The sequence below is a fragment of the Rhea americana genome, unplaced genomic scaffold (genome assembly GCF_003343005.1).
Source record: "Rhea americana isolate MKP2758 unplaced genomic scaffold, rheAme1 scaffold_24, whole genome shotgun sequence".
Lineage (NCBI taxonomy): Eukaryota > Metazoa > Chordata > Aves > Rheiformes > Rheidae > Rhea > Rhea americana.
The window spans coordinates 3,553,318-3,571,939 of NW_028186357.1; the positions used below are offsets into that span (position 1 = coordinate 3,553,318).

At 42.4% G+C, this 18,622-nt stretch overlaps 1 long non-coding RNA gene across 1 annotated transcript in view; it reads left to right on the top strand.

The window, feature by feature from the left end:
- The window catches only part of LOC146595068 (uncharacterized), a 558,681-nt gene that overhangs the window by 323,198 nt on the left and 216,861 nt on the right, over positions 1 to 18,622 (top strand). Inside the window, exon 8 of the long non-coding RNA XR_014896018.1 lies at positions 1,579 to 1,729. This is a non-coding gene — a long non-coding RNA (uncharacterized LOC146595068). The remainder of the gene's footprint in view (positions 1 to 1,578; positions 1,730 to 18,622) is intronic.

An 18,622-nucleotide genomic window follows, 5' to 3' on the forward strand; every position in this document is an offset into this window, starting at 1 on the left:
CCATATTTATGAATTCATCCATCTACAATAACAATTACAGTTGGAATGTTTACTTTGCCTGATAACATTTACAGTTCATCTACTGGGCAAATACTTGTTATTCTTTGCTTATTTTTTTAATATATATTATTAGAAGAGCTTTTGTAAAAAAAATTTAATTCATTCCTCCCAAATATGTTCCATTTCACACAATTGGCAGGAGCAAGAAAACAAATCAGAACAAAACAAAGCAGTCCAGTCTTCCCCAAAGGAAAACTGGAGAAGGAAGTGGGGAAAGGTTGCCCGGTGCCGAGAGTAAAGCCAAGGTCTAGCATCCCACGTTAGTTTTGGTCGGGGGTTTGTAAGAGCGGCTGCAATCCGTGCTGGTAGCCGCGTTTTCTTCCAGGCTGACGCGGGGGTGGCGAAGCAGACGGGGGAGGGAAGAGGGCGCCGAGGCTCGGGGCGGCATGCCGTTTGCAGGGCGGCGGGTGTCCCCGGCCGCCGGCGTGACGCTAGGTGCCGTCAGGAAGCACCTGCCCCGGGGGGAAGCTGGGGGAGCGCTCGGAGCACGGRGGCGCTTGTCGAAACCGCGCCGACGTGTCGGGCAAAGACGATCCTGGCCTCCGCGAGGAGGCGGGAAGGTCCTTCCGCCCAGCAGCGTTTTACGTTCAGTCTTGCGTATTTATTCCCTGGAGTTGGGTCAACCGAGGTATTTCCCATGTGGCAAGAGTGACTGTTTGGGGGGRAAAAGGTCGCGGGGGGAGCCCGAGACCCAAGTGCTGGGGAGAGCCTGCTCGGTAGGTCGGAAGTGGAAGGGGAGCGACAGGGAATTAATGTTAAAGAATGCAGAATGTAGATAAGAGGGTGTGAAAATAAGATAAGGAAAGTAAAGGTGGAGAACAGGAGGGAGCATTGCCAACAGGTTGAAATAACAGCAACGCCTGCCAGGGCGCGGAGCCCGCGGGGGAGCCCGGGGCCACGGGCGCCCCGCGAGCCGCCGCTGGCCGTGCTGCTGGAGACGGAGGAAGTTTGCCTCCGCGTGCAAAAGCCGCTATCCGAACGCGCTAGGGACGGTCAGAAAGCGCCGCCGAGCTCCGCGGCGGGCGCCTTCCGGCGGCTTTAGCGAGGAGGGAACGAGGCACGTGGCGGAAAGAAGCGAAGAGAAAGGAGAGGCGGCGCCGGGGGGCGAGGGGATGGCGAGAGAGGAGCGCGGAGGCAGGGCTGGGCTGGGCGGCCCGCGCGGGGCTCGCCGCGGGAGCCCGTGTACGTGTCCAAAGCGGCCGGGGTTGGCCTGGTGGCGGGGGCACGAGAATGGTCCGCAAACGTGCCGGTTTTTTTTTCTTCCAAGTCATGGGTTAAAGGCTTCACTTTCTCTTTTTACCTTTCTCCTCGTCTATACTGCTGTGATAATTTCTGGTGATTTACGTATGCACTGCTTTTAYGTGGAAATGAATAACGAAACAAAAYRGGAAACAACAGTCAAATAGTCACTGTCATCCATCGACAGGGCCCTGGGGCAGGTGTGGAATGAGCTACCTCATTACCTTCCTTACCGCTTTTCCTTTCATACTAAAGGGACTTTTCCTGCTTCTGTTTTAGGAGTGTAGTGGAGAGGCAGTTTGTCTGAAGGTCCGTAAGCGAGGCCAGTCGTCTCCGTCCTGTCCTGCCTGCCTGAAGACGCGTGTCCTGCCCTCCCTGCCGCATCGTGGGCGTTGCCACAATCCCTGTGGCTYTCATCACTGCTAGGAAGGTAAATCCATTGCGTTTTTACCATGCCAAATAATAACAAGAAWCATGCTTTAAGTATGCACCTGTGTAAACTATTTTTATGAAACAAAAAGGCTACCTGGTCTCTTGTGGGATCATTTATATGATGGAAATAAGAAATATGGTATTGTTTTGTGGGGACTATAATTCCTTAAGTACAGCAGGCATGTCTGAGTTTTACGTGGGAAAGACTGTCCTGAACAGCATGGTGCCAGCTCTGTTTCTGTAAAGAACAAGAACCGATAGTGCAAGTCCCAGTTTGTTCTGGCAGATGCTACCAGGGTCAAAGGCGCTGGTGGGGAAAGGAATGAGTTGAAGGCTTTACCCAGTGGCAAAGTTCGCAGCGTTTGTTTCAGGAAAGTGCAATCTTGGCATTTGAGGCGCTGGAGGTAATGAGCTGCAAGCTAAAACAACGGAGCAAACGAAGCGGCTGTGCAGCTGGTGGCGGTTCTGGTTACAGGCTGGTAAAGAGGTGTTGCCTCTCCTTGAGCTGATGGACTAAGGTACTGGAGGAAGGCTAGTAAGAAAGGACTTTCATCTTTTGCTTTTGTGCCCTTTTTTTCTTTGTTTTGTTTTTGGAGATTTGTGTTTGTGCCCTTTTTTTTTTTTATTTTATTTATTTTTTTATTTTATTTTTTACTATTCCAGCTTCGTCCGTTCATTCATAAATTATACCCACTGAGGGTCAATTTTTACTTTAGGGTTTTCTGACAGGTCTCTGTTCCTACAGAGATTCTGTAGCAGTCGGTTTAATCTGTCCTCAGGCCTATATCGCTATGGATGTTGCACTTTCTGCGCTTGCTGGTCGTTGAGTCCCCGTTTAAATACGGGCTCRGGAGGGCTTGGCTTTGCCATCCCTCTCGTGGCCTTTCTGATGCCTCATGGTGACGTTCACTCCGGGTTTGCACAAACAGCATTGGCCTTCCAGTCTCTCGTTGCTTTACAACTATATTCATTTGTATCAACCCTGAATTCAAAATGCACTTGCCCACGCTGCAGTTACTTCACCACCATTGCTTTTCTGGCAGGAAAACAGTGAAAGATGAAATCTCTTTTGGTGAAAATGCAGTGATTCTGAACAGGACTTCAAAACAGGGTTTCAAGRTGGTGGTGGAGGGCTGTGGATGGAAGAGTTTGTTTCAAGTGATTCCAGTGATAGTGTTACTGAATATGTATGATTTATTTAATTTTTTAAAGAATTACAAAACTATGAAGTTGTGATGAAAGGCTTGATGGCTTTATGAATAAGTGCTAGTTGATGCTATTTAAGTAGGATTCAATTAAATCTTCATAAAATGAACAGAGTGAAAAAGCTTGACRTGAACTGAGGCCCAGGAAGGCAAATTGCCATATATGAAGTATTCCATGGAAATCAGATTACTTTTCATAGCTGCAAAAATGTGCTTAGCTTAAACATATTGGGCCAAATGCTGTTCTCATTTACGCATGTGTAATATGGAACCGACTACAATATTTGGGTAAATCTATTTCAAATAATTAGTTGATAGTCTTGGAGGGAAACGAAACCATTGCTAATTTAAATATTGGCATATTCTATTTTTCAAACAGATGTTCAGACTCTTACATTTTGGCATCCCAAGATGAAAAGATAGTGGGATTTGCACAAGAGGGCTTTTTTGGAGACTGTCAAAGGAAATGAGAAAACTCTTGGGCCAACATGCGTACAAGTTCTATACATAGTTTCCCACAATTTGCTGATCCTGAAAGCTGTGGGGAATCCCACTGACTTTAGAAATTCTCTTCTGTATCACAGTTTGCAGGACTGGGGCCCTAAAAAACACAAAGTGTTGTCCTGGCTCTGTAGAGGTAGATGGCAAAGTTCCTTTGATGTGAGCAAAGTTAAGCTACTCACTATTACTTTTTTGAATGACTTGTATTAAAAAAAAAAAAAAAAAAAAAAAAAAGAAAAAAAAAAAAGCTTTTCTTACAAGCTAGTTCAGAGCCTCATCATTTTACTGAAAATGTCCTGGTTTTAATTTAAAATCGGGTTTTAATTTAAAATCAGAAGCTATTTTTTTACCTCGATATGCTTCTGTAGCTTTCAAATATACAACAAAGTGAAGYGAATATTTTGTTACAAGAAGATTCATCCTTACTAAATAGTTGACTTAAGGAAGACTTATAGTGTGTGTGTGTGATTTTTTTTTTTTAATAGGTATCTCTGTTCTGTGCTTGCTCTAAACACTTTTTGATACAATGAAAACCCTGAAATAGAGGAGCCTTAAAGTTATCTCACGCTATTGAATTTGCTTGTAAAACTGCATTGCTGTTTACTGGGAAAACAATCTCCCTTATTGCTTTTAGAGTTACTAAGATTGTTATTTTTCCCTCTATAATAAAGTCCTCGATGTTAGGAAAACATAAATCGAGCTTCATGGGATACTGAGATGCAATAATGTTAAGTGATTTGACCAGGTAGAGAGCCAAAAGACTGTGGCAAAACCAGGAATACAATTCATATCTCCTGCTTTTAATCCAGCCTCGCAGGCAATCTTCCCTGTTTCATCTGTACTGAAAATAAGAATATATACTGAACACAGCCATGGCTGCTTGAAATAGTGCTTTAGTTCTCCTTTCACCCCAGTTGTAGAGTGGTACAATGGTACTGACGTTAGCAAAGTGACTTCTGATTTACTGCAGAGTAGGAGAGAAAAAAGACCTACAGGTTACAAAATCCATTCATATCAATTAAAGGCATTTGCACTATCAAGCACATTAGTAGCATGTAATGATAATGGAAAATGAAATCTCACTGCTGTTCTTTCTCCCTGTGGAAATTCATATTCAAATCTCAGTACAACGTCCTGACTTAAGGTATCATAGCACAGACTTTCTCTGCAGCCTACCAGTGAAATGTTTGCCACTAAGTACGGTGTAATCAGAAATGAATATAACAAAGGCAGGATTAAGTTGCGTGACTTCARCTTGTCTGATGCGACTTCTGTTTGCTTCATTTCTGTCAATCAGAAATCTGTTTTACTGCCGGAAGGAATCCTGGTAACATCCCCAAGTGCTTTGGAGAGTCCTTGGGTTTGGCGTCGTTTCGAACAGTTTCTGTCACCTGGACTTTATCATACCATCCATCTGTGTGTGTGGATTAGGATACCTTCAATACCTAAGTTACCTCCTCCTGCTCTATGTACTTGACTTTTCCTCTCAGAGTGAAGGCAGGAACTAAGGCTTTATGTGCTCTTCCTAATTCTATTTCTGGAGTTTTTATGCATTGCAAATGTGAGGGTTGCCATCATACAAAATGTCTAGTTAGTTCACCTGCAGTTAAGGTAGCTAAGGTGAAGGCAAAGTGGTTCCTGGTCTTTCGTTGCCTTTTCTGTTTAGAGAATATAATCTTTTCTTTGCTAGATTTTCAGGGAACCTCTGCATTTCAAAGTTTTCTGTTTGGGCTGAGTTTTTTTTGTCAGTTCTCCCATAAGAAGTCATGCAGAGGTCTTTTCCATAAGATCTTAAAGCAGATACTGAAAACTTCGCTTGACCGGCTGAGGTGAACTACACAACGGTTGGACTGGCGTTGCTTGCTGATCCTGCCAAGTTTACTCTGCATTATCTGGGGCTGTGGACAACACAAGAATGGACTATTTATGATTAATTTAAGTTTGAGGATGGGTTTATCTCTTAAAAGAAAAGCTGATCTCTGCTGTGTAGCCAAGTCCATTTTTAGTAATAATAAAAATACTGCCAGTTTGGCAGCCCAGCATTGCACCAATTAATTCATGTTGACTTCCCCAAATCACTGGTGTCCGATCAAAATTTAAAAGCTAAGAAAGTCAATATTTAATTTCAGTGTTCTCACTTGAAAGGACTTTTTCTTCAATTTTTATATGCAAAGTAATCCAAAAACCTTTGTTTCAGATTTAGAGAGTATTTTTTTTCTGCAGGTTTTCCAAATTGGCAGTCAGCTTCAAAAAAAACAAAAAAAAAACACAACAACAACAACAACAAAACACCCACCCTGCTACTTGGGTGTTTGCAACTGGATAAAGCTCTCGGATTTGCAAGCGTCGTAGCACAGACCCCAGCAGCAGTTAGAGTAGGCCAGGTGGTGGGTGCCAGCTATGAAGCGGTTTAGCAGAGCTTGCTGGTGAGCTTGATGTCCTTCATGATACAAGTGTAAGGATAGATTGCAGTGACTCAAAGCAGCTGGAGACTTCCCCATAGCTGGGGGAATTCTCAAATACGCACTTGTGGCCGTGTTCCATCTCCTTCACATGGCTCAGCTGGTGTAAAGGGGCAGCTAACTGGGGAAAAAAGGTCTGGCTAGGGTTTGGTTTGGAGAAGAACTCTTGAGTCAGTCAGTGCATATACAAAGTTAATCTGAACCATCCTCATTTCTTGGACCTACGAGTTGGAGCAGTAAATTGTTCATGAACAAGTTTCTTTGTAAGATATCCAGGAATTATTACTTCTTAGTGGGATGGAAATTGCGTTTAAAAAAAAAAAAAAAAAGCTTTCTGCAGGTATTTTGGCACTTCTCCATCCTGTTTTAGAAAATATAATGGATAGAATTTAATGGATTTTTTCTGCACTGCCAAGGGTTCTCAATTCCTTTCATGTTTTGGGCCATGGCTTGGGGCAATAGTATTTGCTTCTAAACAGTTTTCACACCCCCATGCCGCTTTKTTTGTAAAGAGATTGTGAATGTGGAGCATACGTTTGCAAGTGGGCATTTGGTAGGCACAATATCTAAATGTACAAATCTAGCACTTCCCTGTTATCCAAAGAGAGCAAGGTGGCTATTGCTTAGGAGCAGACTGCTCCACGACGAAGTTCTCCAGCAGTCTAACGCAGAGACGTTAGTTGGTGCAGTGCTAAAGGCCTCAGCATAGATGAGGGAGAAACCATCAAAACAAATGCAGAGTGTTAAGTGTTTTCCACTCTTTCATAGCCTAGCTCATATTCTCCTGTTTTCTATAGACTCTTGGCTACCTGATTCCATCTCGTACTGAGCCTTTGCCAGGTCTCTGCTTCCCAGTGAGTGACGATTCGGTGATTTGCTGTCTCTGCAGTTTTAGGACCCCGTGAATTCTTGGGTGCACGTTGCYGAATACTCAGAACTAAGTAACTTGTTGGCACACCGGTGTCTTGTGCTGTTACTTCACCTGCCAACTTTTCCCTAGCACAGGCATATTCTCTCTCTCGTTCCATTAATGCACAAAACAAGACTTCTAGAAGCTGCCAAGAGCCCCTTATAGGACTGAAGGACTTGGATGTCGCACAGCATCCTCTCCGGCTGCCCGGGATCAGCAGTAACCTTACTGTATTTCCCTACCTGGATGAAAGGCAGCCCACAGGATTAAAATAACAGGCTGCAAAAGCAAATGCAGTATTRTGCCACATCAATCCCCCTGACGCAGCATACATCTGAATGCCGCAAAGGCTGTGATACTCCTGTACAGGCATGTGATTCATTTACCACTATTTGCTATAATTGTTCTACTCAGAATTAGAAAGGATTAAACAAAACTTGGTGGTCCATGCGCTGAAGAGAAGCAGTAGAAAAGAATTTTAAAATTTTAAAATTTTTCCCATGATCACCATTTTTAACAACAATTTATTACAATAAATATTTGTTAGTAGCCATTTGTCATCAAATGTTAAATATGCCTTTGATTTTTCTGGTGATTTATCTTGATGTTTTGAAAGAATGGCCATGCAGTTAGTAGTGTACTTCAAATTACGATGGTTGTAAAAACTGTAAATTACCTCCCTGTGATGTACKTTGCTATTCAATAGAACTAATGGAGCTTGTTCATAATGCAGACATTTGGGCCAAATTCRGATCACCATTGGTTTTGATGTAATCTTGGAGTAATTCCATTGAAGTCAAGAAATTTATCGTAGTCCACTTTCATTTTAGCTTGTACACAAATTTTTGCAGTGCATCTTTCTCAGATGATTGCATGGTTAAAATCATTTTGATGGCTGAAATGACATATGAGAAGCAGGAGAACCTAAGCTGAGTATAATATATTTTGCTCAAGAACCAGGTAGATCAGAGGATTTGAAATAAGGTAAAAATTAATTCTTTGTCTATGTACATAGTGATTATGACAACATTAAAACAAGTCAAAATAGATACTCAAATATGGAGATTAAAAATAGGTTAAGACTAGATTTCTCACTTTGCTTATCAGTTTTGTAGTTGAGATACAAGTTTCTAAAGTACAACTCTGAGAAAGTTTGGGGACTAAATCGAAACCTGTAATCATGACAGTAGTATCCCTGAGTCACTTTTCTCATTTAAAATACTGTGTGCAATACTCTCTTCTCTGTAAAGCAGTGGATGTATTATAATATTTGCTATTTGAAAAAAAAAATCAGTTGCGTTCAAAAGGGGGATGAAGAATTGGATCTGTTTCCTCTTTTCTCTCCACTTAGAAGAGGTGACGACTGTAGTATCACGGACCCGTCTCTGTGCTACCTCTTGAAACTGTAGTGGTCACTGTAGTGGTCACTGTAGTGGTAGACAGGAGTCGTCTCATTCTCCGCTGTTGTTTCTGAAGAGACGCTCGCACCTAGGCAGAATGGTAACAACTGCTCCCCCAGGCAGTAGCGACTCAGGTCCAGGCTGCTGAGGACAGAAACAAATATATTTCACTTTTTACCTGGAGAATAATTAGTGCTGAGATGARTCTTGAAAAGTCTACGCACAACAGATTCGGAAATCACACTGTTTGAAATATCTGGGATGCAACTGAAAAGAGGGAGAGCAACCCTTAGCTATTAAAGTTATAGAATACCTTGCTTTGAGGTGGCCGCCTGGAATAGGTGAAGTCTTTGCTGAGACCCAGTTCAGCAAGGTGCGCTCTGTAGCCAGATGGTTCGGAAGAGCTGCCCGGGGGTGGCGTGCAGAGAGTTAAAGAAGTGCTCTGTGGTCATTACTAGTGCCGTATCTGTGCGTATTGCAGTGGGACTTGTTGGAGGCCTCTGGAAACTCTGGGTCCTGTGCAGAGAGTGAGTCCTCTCTTCAAAGCAGGGTGTAGATCTGGGCAGCCAGGTTGCCAGAGCTATGAGCCACACCAGAAAATGATGCTGTATATTCTCTTCCCTAAGGAAAACAAATTATCTCCTAGAAGAGTGCAAAATTTGTAAAGGGTCAAACGAATAAAAGCAGCTTTCCAATAGGGCTGGAAGTGTTATATCCTGGAAGTGTTTCAGTGGGAGCAAATGGACTGCATCAGCTGCTGCTTGTCGCTTGGAAGAAGAACTCCAGCTCCAGCGTGTGCCTCGCTCGTGCCTGCCCTCTGTCCTGCTGTCTGTCCTGCTGAGGCTGGGTCCTGCACGGTGAACTTGCCAACCTGCTGGATGAGAGCTGCTCCCACTGTAACCGTGTCCATCTTAAAGGTACTACTCAGTCTGAGGACAGGCACGAGCATCTGGCCCCGAATTAGCAGTATTAGTGAACTGATAGAGCATTTTTTTTGGATGCCGACAAGGGTGTTRAATTCTGGACTCTTCTAAACTTTACAGCCTAGCAAAGCACCACAGCCCCAGTGCTGCTGCTGCACGAGCCCTCCTCGGAGGGACGGAGGAATCCACGCGCATCGGAGGTTTATGATGGTACTCCTTCTGGTTAAATTTGGCAGAAGGGTACTGCCTCAAGAAGGTAGCGTTACAAAGCCTTGCAAACCCTGTTTTTTTTTTTTTTTAATAACTCTATTTCTTAACTAATAATACTGTTAGGCTTGACTATGCTGCCTGCATTAGGACAATAAGCAAAAACTGACTTAGGTATCACTGGGACTCCTCTTGTGAATAAATGATTCAGCATCCTGTGTACCTGTTACTCAGTTTATATGGTAATTAATACGCCTTTTATTTCTCAGTACTGGCATCTCTGTTTTATGAATCAGACTTTATTGATTAAGATAAGACTTAGGAGCAAAGAAGCCCTGTAAAATCAGAAGCTGAGCATAATTAGTTTGCACAGGTTTTGTTGTTGGAGTTTTAGGTATCAAATCAATAGAATTACATTAATARTTAAGGACTTGGATAAATATACCAAGTCCTAGGTTAGAGCTTTGAGCTTTAAAATGCTCACATAAAAGGTTTTTCTTAGGCTCTAAATGTTTTAAAGTGCTATAATGTGATTTCTCAGCTACAGATATTGTTAAGAAATATCAGGCTTCTGTACCAGGGAGAGGTTTGGGTATCTCCAGATTGGGCAGTACCCACTGTATGTGCAGGGGTAGAGCAGGCATTGCTTTTAGATGACTTATCTTTCCTTACTTGCAACTGGGGAAAAAATGGGAAATGGATTAAATAATAGCAGACAGCAGCAGAGTTGGGAATGTTTTTAGATCAAGTCTAAGTGGAGAATGTTGTTTTTTTTTTTGTATGTTGTTTGATTCATACTGGGTCAAATCCCTTTAGGGAAGATCTCCCTATGTTTACTCAGATCTATAGCCAGCTCATCTATCTCTTAAATAAATCCTTTTTCCGAAGAGAAGGAAAAAATCCCTTTTTTCCTACGTAGAAAGAGTAAACCCTGTGGGCTGGCTCATTTAGCTATCCCTTTGCCTCATCCTGCCGAGGACCGCAGCCTGAGCAGGACAGGACTGCGGAAAAGCACCTGGACCCCAAAGGAGCAATGGGACAAGGATCAGCCCTGTCCCTCTGCCCTCTCCTGAGCCCGGTCCTGCTGTGACTGTCACCCTGGGACTTGCTCTGGGCAGGGCAGGGCAGGGAGCCCCTCCTGTTCCTGAGCTGTTAAATTCAGTGTGAAGGCAAGAGGACTCCTTCCTTTACTCTGTTTCCTTTTTGTGTATGGTATGCAATTGCGTAAAGACACAAGAATAATGAAAAAGCGTAGGTATTCATTTTCTGTCATGACAGTCTTTAAGTCAAGAAAAATAAGTTAATACTTCCTCTCCAAGTGGTTTACTTTTCAGCACACTTATTTTTTTAAATAATCTAAACCAGATGTTTCAGTTTTGGTGTAATTAAGTGGCTTTTTGGATAAGCAAGCTCACTTCAAATTATCAAAATGCTTATATCTCTTACTCCGTGTGAATCACTTCTGTTAAAACTTCCATTTGGAAGCACATTCCGAAGCACTTTAAGTAACTTACTTTAATTATTTTGAGACGATGGCTAACATTACATTCAATTTAATTTAGAATATTGACATAAACTATTTCAAAAACCRTGCGGTAGAGGGGCTGATAGTACATCGATTGACGTCACTGGAAGATTTTCCATTGGCATCTCGTGTATGCAGAGTGCAAAGAATTTTGTGATCAGTGTGCACTGCGGGACTTGCCTGGATGGAAAATAGTGTTTCTAGTTGCGAAGTAGGAAGATGAGCACAGGAACATACAGCAGTGGGATGACCCACCCAGCTATACTGACATGGTAATCTGGGTGGATAGGGRTGAAAGCAGTGTTTTTCTTTTGGAGACGCAGGGAATAAAACTAGGCTAGACTGCGACGTCTGCTAGAGGAACTGGAAAGGTTCGTACGACTGTTGCCTTATCCATATCCACACAAGGTTAGTCAAAGTAGTTCAAATCGTGACCATCAGCAATTTAAGTTAAGCTGTCTGCACTGGAGCAGACGCTGAGCACCTATACGCTTCCCTGTGCTGGCTGAGCTGCAGGGTGGTGCTGTCTACCTGACGAGCAATGGGTTCTGCTGCAGCTCACACCTGAAACTGCTATTTATTTCACTGAATACCTGATAGCTGACTTAAAAATACAGTGTGACTAATGTAGCAGTACAGTTAAAGCTTTACAAAGGTGCATAGAAGTATTTCTAGTTCAGGACTAAAAGGGTGGTTGATCTTTCCATGCATATGGATGGGGTGATATTTTTTTAAACTTATATTGCTTAATATTTTGCATTAGTTGGGATGTCATTTCTCATTTCCCTGCAGAAATGGTCTTTAACTTGTCTGAAATTTTGCTTTCTTTGAAAGAGTAGGAGAGAGCAAATTGCTAGTTATGATTCTGGAGTGATTCACTCTGGTTTTGTTTATTATAAAAATTAGGAGAAATGTATTGGTTTCTCCCTTGGTGCTTGTTTGAAAGCCGCCCATTGCAGACGTGGGTTTACTGGAGGCAGRGATTGGAGGTTTGTGTCACTCCTGGTAGCCCTTGAATGTCAGTCCCATGCAGGCAGTAGCGCTGGCTCCTCGATACTGTGCCCCAGGTTGTGGAGAAGTACAAAAAGGCGCAACAGAGTGAGCTATGCAGCTGCGGGGAGTGTGCACAAGGGACTGGCAAAGTCTCCCGACTCGAGACCTGTGCCAGAGTTGAGAAAGATGTTTCAGAACCTGGTTTCCACTGGGCTGTGTTCTTGTCTATATTGGATAAATGACTTAATTAGCCATATGGTTCCACCAGATTCCTGTGGATGCTTTACTAATTGCTTGCATTGTGATTACAGATGGAATATGTATTTCAGTAGAATTTTGTATGGCTACAATCTATTAAGAAGTTGCTCAGAAACCAGAAATAATACAGGACAACCTTCATACTTAGTATTAAAGTGTATAACTCTTCATAAAAGACTACCCCATGGGAGGAAAAATGTGAGGGTTTACCTGACAGTAACTTTCATTCCATGATCACAAAAAAACTTTGCAACCTTAAAAACTAGGCCAGGAACCCTGTTATTCCTGCTAGYGAGCAAGCATCTTCATTCTTTGACATCCGTGGCTCATGGCCATCCTTTGTATGAGAACTAATRGGAAGAGATTTCATTCCATAAACCTAAACCAGAACAGTCAAAACCTGAGGGTGTAGGTTGAGGTTTTACCTTCATGACCTTGTGTTATTAATACAGAGTCTTGCTGCTTTGCTTTTAGATGGAGTCATCACAGTAAAGTATTTGTGTACGTACTAGGCATATATTGCACTTAGTTCATCCACGTCTGCATGGAGAGTACGTGGTGAGTTCAGGTGCAAGTGCCAATTCCTACTGTTTTTTATGGGAACCTCCACTATTAAGTGTAACACTGAGTCAGCAGAGCAAAAGTGGTAAGGAAGGCAGGCGTTGTCTTAGCCAGTTCCCTCGGTGTTTTCAGYGGTATTTTTAAATAATAGTGCTTTGTGCAAGAAAAGTCTTCTTTTTATAACAAAACCTGAAAATCCTTAACTAAGGCTACCCAAGCCCAGAGGGTTTTGAGCAAAGGAAAACAAATACATAGATGAGACTGTGCACGGGCTGCAAAGGGATCACAGAAAATCCTCATCAGACTTCCAGGCTGCATGACAAGTTCAGCAGAACAGTAGCTGTTATCTGCAAAGTCAGGGCAGTGCAAGATAGTGCCTGTGAACATTTGTGCAGGAATGGATTTCTTCATGTCAAAGAGTGGGTTTTATGTGCATCTTTATTTTTCATCTACATGTGGTGAAGTTGGAACTAATAAAATACAGTGGTTAGTTTAATTAAAATAATTTAGTGGAGACTCCTAGATGACTTCTGATAGAAAAGATATAATTTAAACAAAACATAAGAAGCTGGTCATTGCTTAATTTTAGGAGAGTCACTGGATTCTCAGTGGATCTAGGCTTAGCCAGTGCACACTGGAAATTTCCATTCCAAGCTTTTTATTAGTCACATTTATACAATTTACTTTCATTATCCTTATTTTTGACATCAGATTCTTTCACTTATTTGTACTGTGTATTTTTATTGTAGATTGTTGGCACAGTAATTCTATGTATTATCCGAGTCTATAATTTTGGCTTGAATTAGTGTTTTATATACTGTATTTTAATGGCAAAACTTAATCACAAGTCCACAGTGGACAGAACTGGCACACTCAGCCTGCTTCTATCTTCAGTTCTGTGCTTTACATTAAGGACAGCAAGCCAAATTCTCAGTGGCAGACGATTCTTGTCTGTGTGTGCAGTCAGGATGGGGATGTAGAGACCTTGTTATTAGTCCYTGCTGCTGGTGTGTGGTTCTAGGATTTGCCAAACCCAACAAGGACCAGAAAAGCGTAAATAATAGTGAGAAAGCAGGACCATGGCATGCTCTGGCCATGCCTACCACACCTTCCTTGCTCCCTAAAGGCCAACTAGGGAGAAATAGGGCTGGAATTGGCTGTATTGTCTCTATGCTGGCTGGAGACTCCTCCATGCTGCAGAGCTGCAAAGAGGGAGGGGAGGAGGAGAAAAAAGGTCCCTTTTTTTTGTGGGGTGTATAGACATTCAATCCCATGCAAAATTGGTTTTCCTCTCATTTTGCTTTATGCTTCCATAAAGTTACTGCTGATTYACCATGGTGTGAGAGTTAGACCCATGGTGTGTTAAGGGTCAGAAGCACTCATCCTTCACGCTTTGGATGACTGTCTCCTGTTTGTCCACGTGGTAGRTACTGACGGACAGAGCAGTGCATATAACCTGGCTCAACCATCACCTTACCAGATCATTTTAGACTGGAGAAGAGACTCTGCCTGCTATACTAACTCTGTCTTTGACTTCCTAGCTGAGCATGACTTTGCTCCTACTTTCTTAAATTGCAATGATTAAGTTCTTTCACATATTTTTGACCACATCCTCTTCGGATGCAGCTATTTTTGGCAAAATCATCCGAATTTTCCTCATAGCATCAGGCTGACAGAGTTTAGTACAACTATTTGAGTAAGGAAAGGCRCGTTGTAAGCTTTGTACTCCCTAAAGTGTATGAATAATACATTCTGGCTGGACTAATTTGCAGCAACCTGTTTAAGACAATATATTTGCAATTAACCCCAAGTTGATGGCTCCTGATGCAAAACAACCTCTTTTTCATAGTACTCTGTAGAGTTACCTTATATAGCAAAAATACTGCTCTGTTGCAGCATCATAACTGTTCCAATACTGCATATGAACTGCTCAGCCCTGATTATCCATCACCCATCTGAACACTCCCAAAATAGTTTAAAAATAACTTTGTCTAGATAATGACTTTAGCCGTATTCAGGATCTTCCCCAGAGCTTGTTGCTGCAGTATCAATGTATCAGATGAATCGATGCTGTCGGTGCAATAATTTTAGGCGGAAGACAAAACCACTTCAAAGAGTATAATGACTTGAGAGTTTGTCAATAAGATGTCTTAATGTTTTTGACAACACCCATTTTGTTGACACAGTGGGTGAGGAAGCCTGACATCATTTATTGTGTCAAGTGAACAGATTTAGCTGCTGGTGAACCACATGGTAAATTATGCTTTYCCCCCTTCCTGTTTGTTTGAGCTATCAATCCTCTTTTACTTTTGGAAGCTRATGATTACTTTTTTCCCCATCAACTTGAAGCTAATTTCATTATTTCTTGGGACAGAAAAGGAATGTAATTTCTGAACCCCATTAGAAAGTGTCATTAATTCATATTTAGTGACCTAGTTGAATAAGGTATCCTGTCCCATTGCTAAAGAAAAAGTGAAAAAGCTTTTTTATAAAAGTGGATCTCTTTTAAGCTAAAATCTGTTTTACAATGCACAGCAAGTTCCTAGCTAATATAAAACATTTAAAGATATGCAAAACCACTTAGAGTTGAAAAATATGTAAAGATATGTAAAGACASTAAGTATCTTGTTCACTACTGTAATAACAGAAAAAATCAAGACRAGGTTTTGACTTGGGATTTTATCTTTCGAGTGTATGGTTCCTTACTGGGCTCGTYGTACGGAGGGTTTCCTTTTGTACTGCACGCAGGTTTAGTTTCTTCGCATGTTTCCCCCCTTGTTTATTTAATCCTTATAAAGTTTGATTGTCTTTCATGATGATTAATATTATTCATATTGGGAAGTCCATAAAGATCGTTGTTCATCAGTATTTGTCTTCAAACTTTGAAGTCTCCTAATTACCTGAAGATAGATACATTAAACAATTACCTAAATACTCAAAAGCGAAAGAACAAAGGAAATGCCGAGTGGTGTAACCCTCGAGGGAATCGCGGTTCTCTGGAAAAAGGAAGCTGTTCTCTTAAAGTTGGCACAAATATTGGGATGCTCGGCTGTCAGTAGCTTCTCACATTTATTCTGAATGAACACAATCCATCCATCAGTGCTTAAAGAGTTTTCTAACAGTACATTGACCTTGAATGTGGCACATTGATTTTCAGTAAGGCATCACAAATAGGGTCGTTACTGAGTCATCCAGCAGTGGATGTGATTGGGAACAGATTTCTGAAATTCCAATACTGTGCCACCTGCCTCTGATGATGGATCGTTCTGCTGCTCCCCATCAATCCTGGCCTCCTGCTAAAAAAAAATGTGACACCTGCATGAAATTTATCATTATATACAACACAAGGCAAAACAAACTGTTACAGCGGGGGCTTCTCGCCGGCCGCTGCTCGTCTCGAAAGGCTGGTTCACGGCAGCGTTTATTTCCGAGGTGCTGGGTGGCGGCGGCGCGAGGCGAGCGCTCCAGGGAATTAATGCCGCAACTGGGATGGGGCGATGGGTGACAGCAGCCKGGGTCTTAGGGCGCGGGAGGCTAGCGGGAGACCAGCCAGGGTGATCGTTCTGGAGATTGTAATGGACAAATACACGTGCACAAAAAGGGGCATGAGTGAAACTGTGGAGGACGAACAAACAGGAATTAACTGCTGCTAAACTAAAGATCAAACTGGGAGAGATTTTGTGTTCTTGTGAAATGCCGGACAGCCTCTCTGAGGGGGGAAGAGGGATCTTTCKATTAAAAGAAAAGGTGCTTGCGTTTCCTGTGGCGTTCGTAAGGGTCAGGTAGATTAGAGACTCCCCCTTGTTATACATGTAAAAGAAGGGGTAAGGACAAGGCCTGGATCCTCGCCGGTTCTCGGGTGCCTAACYTCCACCCAAACCCAGAAGGACTGAACACTCTTCAGATTGCAGGTTTACGACTCTGGCAGTAGCAAGGAAAGAATAATCTTTCCACTTCTGGAAGCTGGCATTTGTTTTGAGTACAGTGGTTCTAAAACCAAACTGATGCACTGCTATTTGTTTGTTCAGTTAAAAGGATTAAGAATTYAGTATTGCAGTAAGCAGACTGGGAGAGCAAATGAGCTGGTGGTTTGGAAATTGGCAGATTTTATATTCCTGCTCACTTCACTTGGGTGCAGCTGATGCTAAGATACTTTAAAAGAACTCAGTTAAGTAGCCTATTAATTATTCTCCCCAGCCTGTGGGTAATTTTGCAATGATTTTATTAAAAATTATCTATAATAGATATTCCACAAGGAGAATACAACCTGATACCAGAGTGTGAAATAACCATTTGAAAATGGAATCAAATGCACAGTATTTCCTTGCTAGGTGGTATTGCTCCTCTCTGATGCCTAGTTTCTGGGTAAATCAAGAGGGCTTTACTGGCCAAAGTACAATACAGCCAGGCTTTTATAGATCACCGTGGAAGGAGTGAGTATCGGTGTTGCAGCTGCTTTGCAGCAAATGCTTTCCTGTCTATTGCTCCTTTTTTATACCAGCTTCAGCCTATCTGCTGAGCACTGCAGTTGCCGTGGGTATTTGAGGGACTTCTCTGTAGCTTTCAGGTTTGGCTTCGAGCCTGGTCCAACCTCTGTTGATCTCATGGAGAAGGCTCGCAGTCAGTCACTGCTGGGCAAAACCAACCACTCAGCTGCACTCAAACCTGTGGTTAGTGAGCGGTGACCGTGGAGCCCCAGAGTCATCTGCCCCTGGGGAGATGCTCCTCTCACCAGGACCGATGTCCTGTCAGACGTTGTTTCAGAGCCTAGACATCATCATTGTCTAAGCAGGRATGATAACAGAAAAGCCTTCATTTTAAAAGGGTAGTAGCCACTGAGGCCAAATGTGAACAAGCTTTTCTTGACATTGCTGCAATATTGTGTGTGTGTGTGTATAATCTTCTAAGATGTTCTGTTTGCTTCTTCTAGCCTACCTTCCTTTCCTCCCCCAGCTTTTTTCTGAATGAGATTGTAACAGTTACCTGGYGAACGACTAGGTATCTCACTTAAGTATCAGGCAAGACATCCAACATCTTTAGGTATCGTGTGACAGATAGCTCCAAGGTAGGTATCTTCTAGAAGTGCTGTACTTTCTACTTAAACAGATAAATAGACCTGTGCTGCTTGCTAAATCTCTCAATAAGCTACAAGTATTTTAAGCATGAGRGAAGATGGAATAGAAGGGAAAATACAGTCCTGCTGACCGGGAGAGAGGAGAGGAATCCGAGACGCAGCCTCCTCTCGGCTCCGTTATAAACGTCAGGTACAGCCTTGGACGTCTCACTTAGCTTCATTGTGTCTCGAATTTCTCTTCAGTGGAACTGGCATCATAAAATGTGCCATTGTCAAATAGGTCAATTGAGGCTTAACACAGAGTGGTGAATCAAGGATAAAGCGCAGCAGGGAAGGCAGACATCGTCTAAAGAAGTGTCCAAGCCACAGAAATCTGATCTGGATTTTAGAAATTATTCTGCGGGGAGAACTGGAAGTTTCGTAAGTGGGGCTTTGATTCTGGGGTTTGGACCTACCAAACCACCCCACCTCGATGGGGTCACTGGTGAAACCTGAGCTAATCAGGTAAAGTGAGGGTGCGCATGGCAGGAGGGAGAGGTTAATGGCAAGGTTCAGATCTATATCATTTTTTTCCAAAGCATAAGGGTGGCTCTGGATTATTGCTCTTCGGTTTGTGCCCACTTCCAGTTCAATATAGTGTGCACTTTAACAACTACCTTTGAATTCTACTACAAATATTACCACCTTAGTCTCACTATAAGTTAATTGCTTCAGAGAACTCACCTAATCTAAATATTACTGTATATGGTTTATTGAAATAAAAACCCAAAGCATGTGCTGATGTCATGCTTGGCCGTCTGTAGACTATATTAGTGTACAACAACTTGGTGAGAATTGTAGAACTACTTGCACGTTACTACTGATGTAATATT